Source organism: Falco naumanni, chromosome 3, assembly GCF_017639655.2.
Source record: "Falco naumanni isolate bFalNau1 chromosome 3, bFalNau1.pat, whole genome shotgun sequence".
In the NCBI taxonomy this organism is placed as follows: domain Eukaryota; kingdom Metazoa; phylum Chordata; class Aves; order Falconiformes; family Falconidae; genus Falco; species Falco naumanni.
Window position 1 is genome coordinate 90,971,470 of NC_054056.1, and position 14,115 is coordinate 90,985,584.

At 39.6% G+C, this 14,115-nt stretch overlaps 1 protein-coding gene across 2 annotated transcripts in view; it reads right to left on the reverse strand.

The window, feature by feature from the left end:
* RAD54B (RAD54 homolog B) overlaps positions 1–14,115 on the reverse strand; it is a 70,042-nt gene that overhangs the window by 28,080 nt on the left and 27,847 nt on the right. The window lies entirely within an intron of this gene.

Genomic DNA, 14,115 nt, shown 5'->3' on the forward strand with positions numbered 1-14,115 from the left:
GAACAGAGCAGCTCTTCTTGAAACGCAGGGGATCTTTTGTAGGTGAAACCTGGGAAATGAGCCAGGGAGCAAGAACAAATCCTTGCAGCTTTGCAAAAACATACAAGGACTCTATTGGATCTTCAGTAATCACAAGTGATAAGATTTAGAGAAGCAAAGGAGGAAGGCGGGGAGAGAGAAAACTCCTACATTGCTAAAAAGACAAAAGACTAATTTGATTCTATATTGAGTTTCTAATTGTAAACTGATTCAACAAGATAAATACAAGATTATTTTCTCTTTGCTTTTCAAACTGATTCTCTTAGTTTAATCAGCAACCTCTTTCCTTGGGTTAAGATTTATAGTAACCGTTACTACAAGACCTGGAGAATTCATTGCAGAACTCTCCTCTCTCCTGAAGGATGGCCATCCATAAACAAATGACCACCTCCTTGTCTCCTTCACTGACTTCCCACATGAGTTCGGTGACCCCTGATATCTGTTTTATGGTCATTGCTCTTTTACTCAGGGAGTCCTGTGTGGCATTATCTGACTCATCAGTGGATTAACTTTCAGGTCAATAACAATTCTTCAAAGTCTTCTTATCCCTACTTCATTTAAAATAATAAGAAAACCAATAATTTAGAAACAGAGCTGGAAACTGCTAGCATTTTGTAATAGTGACTTTTTCCAAAAAGGATTTCCAAAGCAACCTCCCTCCAGTGAGAAGCAAACTAAGCACCAATATTCCATACAATACTACCATGTTCCTATGGGAAAACCAAAAAATAACAGCCTCTGCAATGCTCAGATCTCTTCCCTCAATAATTTGCCTTCTGAATTACCATAATTTCTGTTTATAAAAACATCCAGTAACAATTTGTTTCTGTGTTACTTTAAAAGTATTCTCCTTTTACCTTTAACTATAGTATAGTTTCAGATAAGTGTGTTTTTTTTAATTAAACATTTTTATGTAAGAACAATTAACATTCTCTCAAAATTATCTTCCATAGAATTTCCTTGAACAGAAAATCTGAACCGGTTCACTAACAATGCTGATTAGGTACTTACATTCAACCTGCCTTTTACCTTATCATTTTTGTTTGTATTCAGCATCATATCTATTTAACTTCAAAGATTTATTCAAGTGCAACAGCAGAATATCCAAATTCAATAAATACAGCATCAGGAACTTTTCAGGAATTAAAATGAGACTGGTATGTTACGCACAGGGACTAAGTTCAGTGTTTGATACAGGGGTACAGAGAGCAACAGTTTCAACAGTAAAACCCTTACTGCTCACTGACTGTAGACAGTATCTTAAATAGAGATGGGTTTGCTGAGACCCTGGCAGAAACTGCAATTGTAAATTCTGAGCTTTGCTGTTAATCAGTTTGGACTGAAAATAATAAGTAACAGGAACTCTGTGTATACCACAGTACAAGAAAGATCAGGAAATCATGCCTGCTCATTTCTCTCCCAAACAGAAAACTGCCCAGCCTGAGAGTGCAGTTTACTTAGCCATGAAGAAACTCTAGCAAGTGGCATGTCTTTCCTCCCAGAACGAAGGGCTGGGGAGCTTTAAAAGACATGGCTAATAAGGCTTTGAAAAGCTTCCATAAATAAAAAAGCTTTCTCTCTGGTTGACAAAGCAAAGACTTAAGTTTCAAGATAGAAACCATAGCCTAGTTGATATGAGGGAAAGTTCAGCAGCCTCAGGAAGGTGATGATTTACAGAAGGTGGGACAGGATCCAGGAGAGGACAAGGGAGCATTCCAACGGCAAACTAGTTTAACCAGTTTCTGATGAGCAGGATTTAGAGAAAATGCATCGATTAAGTGTGTTAGGTTACTCTCAATGCACCAAAGAAAGCAGTTGCATTATGAAAGACTACAAAAGGTAACGCAAAAGCGCATTCAGTAGACTACACGGTGTAGCTTGCACCACTGTAAGCATGCCTTACTGTAAGAAGGTAAGGAGTGCGCATGCTTCAGGGCGCAGGGCACCAGCCACCTCGGCCTGAGGCATGCTTTAATGGAGGCCTAACTCCATGCAACTGCAGGCTGCTGCCAAAGCCCACAAGCTCACCTTTCCTTCCCTCTCCCCCTCTGTTTCCCATCCATCCACCAGCTGCAGGCAAGCCAGCTCAGTGAAATCCATCGGCAACTACAGTCAATACAGGGAAGGGATATGTGCGGTTTGGAACAAGACACTGGCAGCATGCCCCTTTTTTTGTGGCAGCTACTGTTAGGTTTGGGGTGATTTTGAAACCATGGGACCTGACAAGTTACCCGACACCTCTGTACCTGAACTGCCATGTTGTGTGTATGGAACAACAGTGAGTTTTCCCTCAATCAGGCTGAATCTTCTAATTAAAGAGCATTGTCACAATACAAAAATTACAGTTTAAAGAAGACAACCTTGATTCAAGTTGTGCTCTATAGCGCTCAGGAATAATTACACGGGAGAGGGAGGCAGAGCAAAATATCTGGACCGAGGTAAAAGGAGACTTGGGCTCTGAATGAATCACAGTGAAACTTGATGGCAGTGCTCTGCTGCAGCTCCTGCTGCCACTCTGCGCGTATGCCGTCGATGTGCTCCGCAGAGCCAGCGTCACCTCTGTCTTCTGAGCAGAGGAAGTAATCAAACAGCTCCAAATTAACTCCTAACATTTAGAGAACAGATGTTTACATAGTAGTTAAATATCTTGTTCTATACGAAAGGTCTGTATGCTAAACACTCCTAAGATATCCCAGGAATATTTGAAGAAATATGAGACAGAGACAGCATCATCCTTCATTTGCAAAGCAATTTCAGTCTAACCATAAACTTTATACTAAGCTAACATGTATATTAGTGTGCCTTAAAGATGGAAAAAAATGTGATAACTCTGCTCACAGCACTTCTATGAGACTTCTTTGAGGACTGCAACCAGCAAGAGTCAAGCTAACTTGCCCTAAAACCATAGGAATCAATGACAGCTGGGATTACATCTCAGAGTTGCTCAATTACAACCCACTGCTTTATATAACTCTTTCAAACACAAAATGTATATGTAATTAATCTCACATATATCAGCATCATTAGAAAACTCACCTAAAGACTGGCATTTCAAGCAAGAATATTTTCTTTGAAAAACACAGCATTGTTTTACATTCAAAATTATTTTTAAACAAAAATGCAAACGAACAAATTTTTATAGCACTTTCAAACACCTGTGCTAAAGTCACTTTATATGCATATCTTTCATATGAAATTCCAATCAAATTAGCCTTTATACTGATGATCATGTATTACTACTGGGATCCCCATTAGTAGACCTTATTTTACATAGCTAATAAATTTGCCAAGCCTTCATCAGTCTATATGACATCTTCCATGCTAGCTATCTCAGTTTAAGCATACTTATCCACATACACACACAACATCCATAAAAACTTTTAGTGAAAGAAAAATCACTGTTTATGAGAACAAAGATCACAGATCAATGCAATTTTAGTCACAATAAACTATTATTCCTTGTAGAAGCTCTAATAATTCAATATTCTGGAGAAGAATCTAAAAATCGGAGAAGACAACACTGCTTTTTTTTTTTTTTTGCTTTTTTTTTTCTGGGGTAAAACTTTTTCCATTCCTGAAAGCTAAAAGCTCTTGGAAATAAATGCCGTTTGCACATTCCCTGCAGCTTAATTTCCTGAGGATTACACACTGGACATGTTCTAACTGAGGCCGGGAATAGCTTTCTCTATAATCACGGCTCTCACTGCTCAGACCAAAGCTGGGTCTTTTCCAAGCATGGCAGCAGGGAGTTTTTCCTTGTCCCTCTCCTTCGGAGACATCATGTCCCCTCCTGACACCAAACAGGGAAACGTGGCAGAGGGGACAATGACCAGCTACAAGAAAAGCATTTGTGAGAAGCAGCCTGAAATGAAAGACTACTGCTGGAAAGGAAGGGTGATGTTAAACCAGCAGAAAACTGACAACTGGGTAAAAGACTGCAAGTCTAAGCTGGAATCAAAGCACACAAGGAAAAGCTAGAAACCAGGCAGGGAGTAAAAAGAGTTAGAAAGACAACAGATTATGTTGGGAGAAGGGATGGGGAGAAGCACTGGGGCAGACGGGGACAAGGGTCCAGTTTAAGAGCCAAGGAGCAGAGAAACAGCTGGGATTTTCTGAGCAGGAACTGGCACAAGAAAAACTTACTGCCCCTCATCTCTGACTCTCAAAATTCATGGTTCACTAAAAAACATATGGCTGGAAGCCATCAAGGGAAATCAAGGAAAGAATAAATGAGAAAATGAGCTGATTAGACAGCAACAGGGAAAATAAAGTGAAAAATTACAATGGAAGCAACAGCTAAGAACAACATGGCACTGCAACATAAAAAAAAAGGAAGCATGTGAGCCCAGAAGGCCACTGGCTGCACAAAGACATGAAGAGCGCTCAGAGCAACTCAGCCTCCTGGGCAACAGAGCCCCCTACTCTTCCCCCATCCTTCTAGTTTAACTTTTTTACTAATTCAATTTTTAAGACCACCAAGGTAGTCTTAAAGGTAGTCAGCTTAAAACTACTATAATTGTTACACTATTCCATATCAATTTACAGACCAGATTCAGTAGCTGTTCTCCAGATGAGTAGGGCTGCAAGGGGAGATTTAGATGCAACATAAGAGATGGAGGCAATTAAGCTTTTGAATTGCATCTGTTTGACTGATGACACTCTGCAAGACAAACCCAAATTAATTCTGAGTTTAGGACTGGTAGAGGACAGAATCAGACAAAATTTCTAGTGGAAAAGTCGGTGAAGGCAAAGCAGGAGCCAAAGCTTGGGTCACTGTATTGTTCTCCTGAAGTCCCTTTGGCACATTCTGCTCTTCAACCTGAAAAATTTTCAGTCTTTCAGTTTTTTTGCTGCCAGAAAATACTGGGCAAAACACTGCATGCCACTATATTAATGGTCTACACTGAATTCAGCGACCTACTTATGCAGCAATTCACTTTATTACCCTAAAGGTTAAAGATAAGAGTTTCAACCTTGTCTGTCTTACATAGATGAAAACATCAAATTTTATGGAATAATAATTTAAAAAATGTTCATTTGCTCTAAAAGCCAAAAGATTAACATCTACAACCTTGTGGTACAAATCTACATCACCCCCTCACCCCCAAAACCCAGCTTCCATTAAGTTAATAGCTTTAGGGTTGTGAAGTTGAGCAAAGTTTGGAGATATCAAAAATAAGGACGTTCCAGTGACCTGCCCTGCCCGATTGTGCGTATGCATTAATGACAAAGTCTTTACAGAAAACACGCTGCACTACACCGCCACAGGACCTCTTGCTCATTCAGCGCAGAGAACTGAACTGCTTGGCAGCAGCAGGAAGACAGTCTGCTGCTGCCTATGCGATCTCTGAGCCGCTTTGTTGCAAACTGCAAAAGGTGTGTGATGAAGGACATCAAGGACAGAAAGTCCACTCCTGTGGTTAGATAAGCTGAATGGTGCCTTAGAGAACTGGATTTTACTTGCATGTCTTCTAGAGTTCCTCTGCGGTATAAGGAAAGTCATTTAACCCCAACTTTCAGCAGTAAACATCTGTCTGAGCACCTGACTTGTGATTCACTCATTTGTAGTAATAAGTGAATGCTCACAGGTGCAACTGCAAGTTGTGGTTTGGCAAGATTTACTGTACAGTATACTGAAGCACTGAGATAATGCAGTCCTAACTGATTCACTCTGCACGTTCAGCAATAACAGGGGTTTTGGGGTTTATTCTCTTCGTGCCTTAGCTCCCACTTTATCTCATAGAAAGTGGAGATTATACCAACCTCTTATCTCACAAGGATGTTGTGAAATATAATTACATATGTGAAGCACTCAGATGCTATCATGATGGGCACCAGAGGAAAAAAACACTAGCCAATTAATTCAAAATAGTTCAGATAGTGTGCTGAAAAAAAGGCACAAGTCTATAACTGAACAAAGAGGTGGAAAAAAAATACTGAATAAGTGGACTCAGTCCATTCTGTGAACAGAAACTGGCAAGGAAGCCTACAGAAACATAAGCCATAATCATGTAACTAATGACTATACCCAACTGCATCAGAAGGCTGGATGCAGGTTGTGCGTATTTGCAGGCTTCTGGGTACTTACATTTGTAACCTTGATTGTCTTTTCAAACTGGAAACTTCTACACACAATAATGCAGACAGTAGATGTACTTAATTTGAATAAGTAGTGTAGTGGTTTGACCTTGGCTGAATGCCAGATGCCCACCAAGACTGCTCCTTTATCACTCCCCTCCTCAACCAGACAGGGGAGAGAAAATCTAACGGAAGGCTCATGGGTCAAGATAAGGACAGGAGACCACTCAGCAATTACCGTCATGGGCAAAAGGGACTAGACTTGGGGAGAATAAGTTTAATTTATTACCATTCAAATCAGAAAAAAACACCTTCCCCCCACCTCTCTCCTGTTCCCAAGCTTAACTTAATTCCAGATTTCTCTGTGTCCTCCCCCCAAGCAGCGCAGGTGAACGGGGAATGGAGGTTGGGGTCAGTTCATCACATGTTTCTGCCACTCCCTCCTCAAACTCTTCCCCTGCTCCAGCATGGTGTCCCTCCCACGGCAGACAGTTCTCCATGAACTTCTCCAACGTGGGTTCTTCCCACAGGTTGCAGTCCTTCAAACACTGGTCCAGCGTGGGTCCCTTCCATGGGATGTGGTCCTTCAGAAATGGACTGCTCCAGTGTGGATCCCATGCGGGGTCACAAGACCTGCCAGCAAACCTGCTCCTGCCTGGGCTTTCTTCACAGGTCCACAAGTCCTGCCAGCAATCTTGCTTCAGTGTGGGCATCCCACAGGTTCACAGCCTCCTTTGGGTATCCATCTGCTCTGGCACGGGGTCTCCACAGGCTGTGGAGTGGGCATCTGGTCCACCATTAACCTCCACGGGCTGCAGGGGAACAGGCCCTCACCACAGGCTGCAGGGGAACCTCTGCTTCGGCACCTGGAGCACCTCCTCCCCCTCTTTCTTCACTGACCCTGGCGTCTGCAGAGCTGTTTCTCTCAGACAGTCTCATGCCTCTCCCCTGCTGGCGCAGATTAATTTTTTTCTAAATACGCTATCCTAGAGGTGCTACCACCATCGTTGATGAGCTCAGCCTTGGCCAGTGGCAGGTTCGTCTTCGAGCCAGCTGGCATTGGCTCCACTGGACATGGGGGAAGCTTCTGGCAGCTTCTCACAGAAACCACCCTTGCAGCCCCCCTGCTACCAAAACCTTGCCACACAAAACCACTACAAGTAGAAACAATCCTCTCATCATCATTCAATGAAACATTTACCTCTTAAGGGTATCAGCTGCAGAGAAGGGAGGATGGAGAGCACATAACTCTCAAAACTATAGCTCCATGGTAGGAAACTATTCTTCCTAAACCTCCCAACTGCCTAAAAATCCAACTGAGTCCTGCTACACTGTAAAAATTTAATGAAGTAAGCTGAAAGCTTCTGTCAAGTCCACAGAAATAGATGTGCAAGTCCTATTATCAAAGGAAAAGTCAGCATCATTGAGAATTCTGAAAGGCTGCAGGAATCATTCGGTGCAGTGAGCCAGATCAGCTTGGTAAAACACTGGAACCACTCAAATGCCATCCAAGTTGACTGTTTACTACACTTCTTAATGCTGCCATCCACACCAAAAGTTGTTTTGATTAATTTGTCAAGTAAAGGCCCTTTTACTTCAAAAAATAAATGCAAAAATGAGGTCAGAAAGCAACATTTATACTTGGGTTCTGTAAATATTGAATGTTATTGCAATAAATGATAGTCTCAATGGGATATAAGTAAGAAAATTCCAAATACTTAATTATCAAAAAATCCAAATTACTAATAAATAATTATTAGACTATTACACTATCACAGGCTAACTGTAGCCATCTCAAAAATAAGTAAATTTTTGAAGTAGCTTGCAGAGATCTATGTATGCATCTTTTTGTGTTTAAATGTTAATGAAAGGTACACAGCTAAATCGATATGTGGTACTTTGAAAATGTATAGTTTGGCATTCTCTTAAGCATTTGCTATTACTTCTACTGTTTTTTATTAAAAATAAAACTATTTCTGTGGTGTACAAAATCTCTGTTCCTAAAATGCAAAGACTTTTAGATCTGTAACAAAAAGCAAGCAGGCAGAAAGGGATTTATTAAGATTACATATCCTTCGTATTAACATCTGGTTTAGCACATATTGGAAGGTAAGACATTTTTAATGTACTGTTTGTGTTTGTTAATGGCCATCTTTGATTTCCCTGGATTATAACAAAGAGTCCTTAAAATAAAATAATAATCAGTAAAACTTATGCCCACTGTCACAAGCATAAAACACAATATATTTTTACCCTAAATTATTTAAACAGGACTGTTTAAAATTTATGACATACCCTGAAAAGAGGCACACAAAGGATGAGTCATATTTTTGAGAATTTTCATGTGTTATGCAGTGATTACTTGATTACTTGCAGAGTAGCTGACGAAATATTTGGAGAAGGAAAGAGTAATCTTTCCAAATCAAGTTACATAACTTTGATTTACATAAATGTAATCCATTCAGTAGTCCAAGCAGAAAAGTAATATTTATGGCCCAAGCATGAATACCTAGAGCTCTAGTTGTAATTCTTACTAGGAAAGCAAAACTGGAACAGGGAAGATGAGGGAGGAGGGAAGAGAAGAAATTCACCCTTGTGGAGGTAAGCGGTGCTTACTACGCTGCCTTTGCTGGCTCTGGATCTAACAAAACCGAATACAACCTAAATTGCATAGAAATTCCAATGCAAATCAGTAAGATGATTCCATGCAGGGAGCTGTAAATTCAGGATGCCTTTAACAAGAGCGTACTTTGTATCAACCCTGCCTATTTTTGGTCCTGAGCAGACTACTTATATAAGGAAACGCTAGAAGACACGGAGATGTGGCAGCCTTCCATCAGCAGACTGGGTCCACTTGCTGTTCCCAAGGGACTGCTACAACCCTTGATGTCGCCTGAAAGCCTCTGCAGCATGTGCAGCTCTTCTTACCAACTTACCGTATGTATATCTCATTGGGTGTATACCTTATGTGTCTGCGTGTACGTATGTATATGCATGTGCATACTCATCAGAGAAGGATGAGATTTAAAAACAGATCAGATTCATCTCACTGTATTTCATCTGAAAACAATCTTTACAGACGTCCACTGTATCTGCAGAGCTGAAGTATTTGAAACTCTCCAAATATACTTAACTTCTGGACTGCTGAAAAACATCTTTGGTACCATCTTGGAAGGTCACTTAGGAATTGTGTATTTTCAGAACTCAACTATAGCAAATTAGCATATAGTTATATAATGAAAACTCTTCTGAAAGTCACAGATTTTATCTAACATAAATAATTATAACAAACAACAATAGCTAAATTCCAAAAGCAAGCTTAGTTCAGTCCTTTTCTGCACACACACTATGCAGCACTGCATCACAGAGTTACAAACCATATTTTCCAGGCTATTGCTGGCCTTTTTGCAGATAAGCTGGGCCGTTACCTATCCAGCTGTACAGTCCAAAGGTTCTGAAATTCTTACCACCCCAAAAGAAGAGCAGTTGTACTGGAGAACCTTACTGTCATCTGTCACCCTCTCTGGATCTAAACAAAGTGGCTTCCTCACTGAAGCTGCCTGGCCTGTTAGTGGCAAAACTAGGGATACATTTCCTTGCTTTCCTTCAAGGTGTTCACAGCTGGGAAATCCCTGTTCTGCTCTCAACAGTGCAATGTGCCCAGGTTAACTGGCTCTCCTAAGAATTCAGTTATTAGGGACTACATCTGAAGTAGAAAAAACTTGTACTGAAAATGACCAAATTCCATGTTTGCCAAGGACTTATGAATAAGACAAACTTTTGCAAGGTTTTACCGGAATGGCGAAAGACCGACTTGATGCCAAATTTCAAGTGCTTTTTCAGAAGCACAGGGAAACTAGAACACTACAAAGGAAAGACAATCAAAATTCAATATATCCAAAACAGAGTATTCTTCTCACAATCTGTTTCACAGAAAAAAGCTGAGACATAAATAAACACAAATGCATATACAGAACACACACATTATATCCTGAGAGGTGGCAACCCAGCATAAAGTAGTTTAGCCAAACTGATAGTTGATGCTATGTAGTAATGTCACCCGGAAGTCCATCATGATGTATAACCTACTGGCAAAGCTTCCTTACAATGCAAAATAATGCAAACATCACTTGGGTGAAACTTGCAGAGCTTACAAGTAAAAAGAAAATATTTTTTTTTGGTTTATAATGCACCTCTAAGTGAATGCCATATTATGGTACAGAATATATCAATAGTAACAGTAGTCCTACATACCCTATGTTAATTCTATGTTTCTGGCACATGCCAGACATAAATGCTTCAACTCCACAAGACAGTACTCTTGATAGTATCAACAAATGAGCTAAATAAAATTTACCTGCAAACTGTTTCTGAGTTATAAATTACTTTCTCTCACATGACATCTTCAGTGATTAATAGTCGATACAACTCAAGACTACTGCATCAGGTTTTATCTAATACAATAGAGGAAACAATGTAGTAACTAACCACAAGCAGTCTAAAAATCCTCCTCCCCATTCCCAAACTAGAGAAACATTTTGTCCTGTTGTCCTGTTAAATTGAAGCTAAAAAAAGAAGATAAAAGATCAATAATTTATAAACTGATTTATTTATTTCAAGAATGCAGAAAGTTCTAACTTTGGAAACTGCTGTATTTTGAGAAAGCACTAGCAATACAGACGGGGATCACATAAAGACACATAAAGACACACAAAGTAAGCAAGTGGCAACGTACAGAATACTGTAACCAAAGTGACTGAGCCTTAATCAAACTGGGTCCTGACATCAACAGAGTATGGAGGAGCACCATAATCCAGAGGAATTATTTTTAGCCGACATCTATATTAAATTACGCTAATTATTGTGATTGTGCTAAGTATAGATGAAAATTGAGAGCCAACAGGAAACAGCCAGGAAACTGCCTTCTTTTTTAAAAAATTGTATTTGCATACATAAAATACGAAAAATTAAGTAGGATTTTTCAAGTCCTCAGTTTTGCTAAACAGTAAATATAAATCATGTGGAGTAACTGCAGAAATCATAAATCATGTGGAGTAACTGCTGATTAAGTATTCAATGAAAATTATATGATACTCTTCTTGTGTGAATAATACAGAGTCAAACAAGGTGTTACGTTCACTCAGAGACGTGTGGATACATCAACAAATCATTTACTGTAATCACTAGGATAACAGAGTGTGAAAATCCCATAGCACAGAAGAAAGGCAGGGGTAGTGGGGAATGCCAGCGCCTGCAGAGGACTGAGCCTTCCAGGGTTCTCTGACCCTCATCCACCTCCCCTTACACACAAATCTCAAGCAAGGTTTCCAACTACTTTAGCACCAAACAACTGTACGTTTTACAAGGAAAAATTCAGAGAGACTAATTTTAGCTAGTTAGCTAGCATTTAATAAAACTTCAGGAAATTGCACCTTTATTATGGAGGAAGCTTCACCCAGACAAACTGGATGCCATTTAAGAGCAACCATCACTACAAAGGCAACCTGGCCAACATCAAGGTGAATGCTTTCATTTTTAGCAGAGAGAAAGCACAGAAACATAGGTCACAGAATGACTTAAATTTAGTCATGTTACACGCACACCTAACAGACTATTATTCTAACTACTGTAAATAGCACACTTTTTTTTTTCAATCTAAGACTTACACAATTAGATTTCTCAAATGACTTAAGACCCAGATATTTAAGGCAGAATAATAACATAACTTGTTAGGAATACACACTGAGAAGCTGTATTTCATATATTTTAAAACCTAAAAAAATGCTAAAAGGCATTATTTTTAAACGTTTCTCTTTATTTTCACATGCAAAATAGCAAAGTAAACAGCATCCTAGGAAAAAAACACTTTAACATCTTCATGAGTGATCTTTTTATGATTTTACCAAAATTAAAATTCGTACGGAAATATCCTAAAGCACTTTAAAGTAAGATACCAATAATTTTAAAAGACAGTTCAGCCAGCCAGCATGGATATCACAATTCCTCATTTGTTCCTCTCACTTTGAAACAACTCGCTCTTAATTATAAGCAATTACTGACTTTGCCTATTGGAAATCCAGCGGAACCAAAGTTTGACCATAGAGTGCAAGTCTATGTATTTTCATCATATGGGGGGAAAAAATCCTAATCCAGAAAATGTTTAGAAATATAAATGAAAGAATGGAATTGAAGCTAGTACAGTGGAAGATGGTTGAAAACAGGAGTATGACAAGCAAATTAACTATAAGTAACGTCTCCAGTCTTGGGAGTACTTCTCTCTCCTACCATTTTTACTTGCTAAGAATTCTGATCTAAGGCAAGCACTTCAACGGAGATGACTCCACAGGAGTCAAAAGCTTATGGGGGCAAGCAGGGAGGGACAAAAAAAAAGCAAGATAATGAGGGACCAGCCAACAAAATTACAGACTGGTCATTAGACGTTGCTCAGATGAAGGTACACAAGACGCTATCACAATTACCACAAAGCTATCATAGTTACAGTTTTTTACACTAATCCTAAACATAAGCCCACTAGGTGTTAGCAATTAAAATTAGTTGTGGAGCCTGTTTATTTCAGTTATCTTAGTAGAAGGACATGAACATACGCTAGAAATTTGTCCTTGCCTAAAATTACTCTGCCTGTACTACGTACATTATAAACATGCAGACAGGGAATGGCACTGCCAGATGTAGTGAAGGGAGTAAGAGGATAAGAATGGGGGTGAAGGAGGGAAGGGCTTCCTATCGGCCCCTTCACACATGCTAAAGAAATATCATTTGCTGGAACAGTAAAAATTCATAGCACTTCAAGGTCCAGCCACAGCTGTGGTGCATGTACCCACATTAGGTATACATGGAAAAAAAAACAGGAACAGGCGCTGGGAAGTGAGAAGTCTGACTCAGACAGATAACCTGATCCTGTAAAGCAGATGTGGAGTGAGAAAGAAACGCAGATCCACCAGCACAGGCAGCACCATACTGCACTGACAAGAGCAATATAATTTCACTGAAGGAGGAAACATTTCTGTAGTGAAAGGAAGTAAACATCATGTTACTGGTAGAGAAACAAGCAAGCTCCGCAGGGACTCAAGAGATGTCTCCCCCCACCCCAAGCTCCCCCAAAACCAAAAGAAACACACAACTGAGGACAAAGCAAACAAGAAGCATGAGAGATCTCTGAACTTGAGGTGCTGCCTGCAGATAAGAAAGGCCTTCCACTAAGAAATGAAGACAAAGCCAGAACAACCAAATGTGGAAGAACACTGCTTATAAGGAGACAGTTCTGACTAGGCTGGTGGTATTTTATTTCTTTAATCATTTGCATCCTTCCCTTTCCAATACTAAGAATACAAGGCAGACTTTTCTCTACCCATAGTCCTATTTTTGCATCTGCTTTGCCTGCCAGTTCAGAAAGGACTGCAAGCTTTCAAAGACTGGAAATTCCTTTGGTTCTAGTCCTCAAAATAAAAATACCATGCCAATAGAAACCCTCGAGGTCACCTCTTCATCTAGCTCAAGGAGAATGGAGAATTCAACACAAAATACTCTCAAGTCTCTAGAGCATTTTGGTGGCCAACATAAGACTGGCTATAAATCAAACCCACTGTTAATATAATGAGCCATATGGGAATTATTTTCTGAACTATTAAAAACTTGTTCATTTGCATAATATGTAAGGACAGAATCAACAAATAGAAATTAATTCCTTACCACTTGAAACCGGAAATCTGATTTTCAACTGAAAGGAACAGATCAGACACTTCCAAATTATAAGACAAATGCAGAGAATTTATTGCTGTTTCCTATTTCTGAGAAGTAGAACAAATAAAATCCTTATTTATTTATTAAAGCCAGTATTTTCACTCTGGTGAACTCAGGGAAGTGAGTATCTCATTGAAGTGTTTCCAGCTATACAGAAACAGATCAATGTCCTTGAACTGAAAAACACAGCAGAAAGCCAAGGACTGCACAGAAACAGAGGCCACTTATTCAGGCATC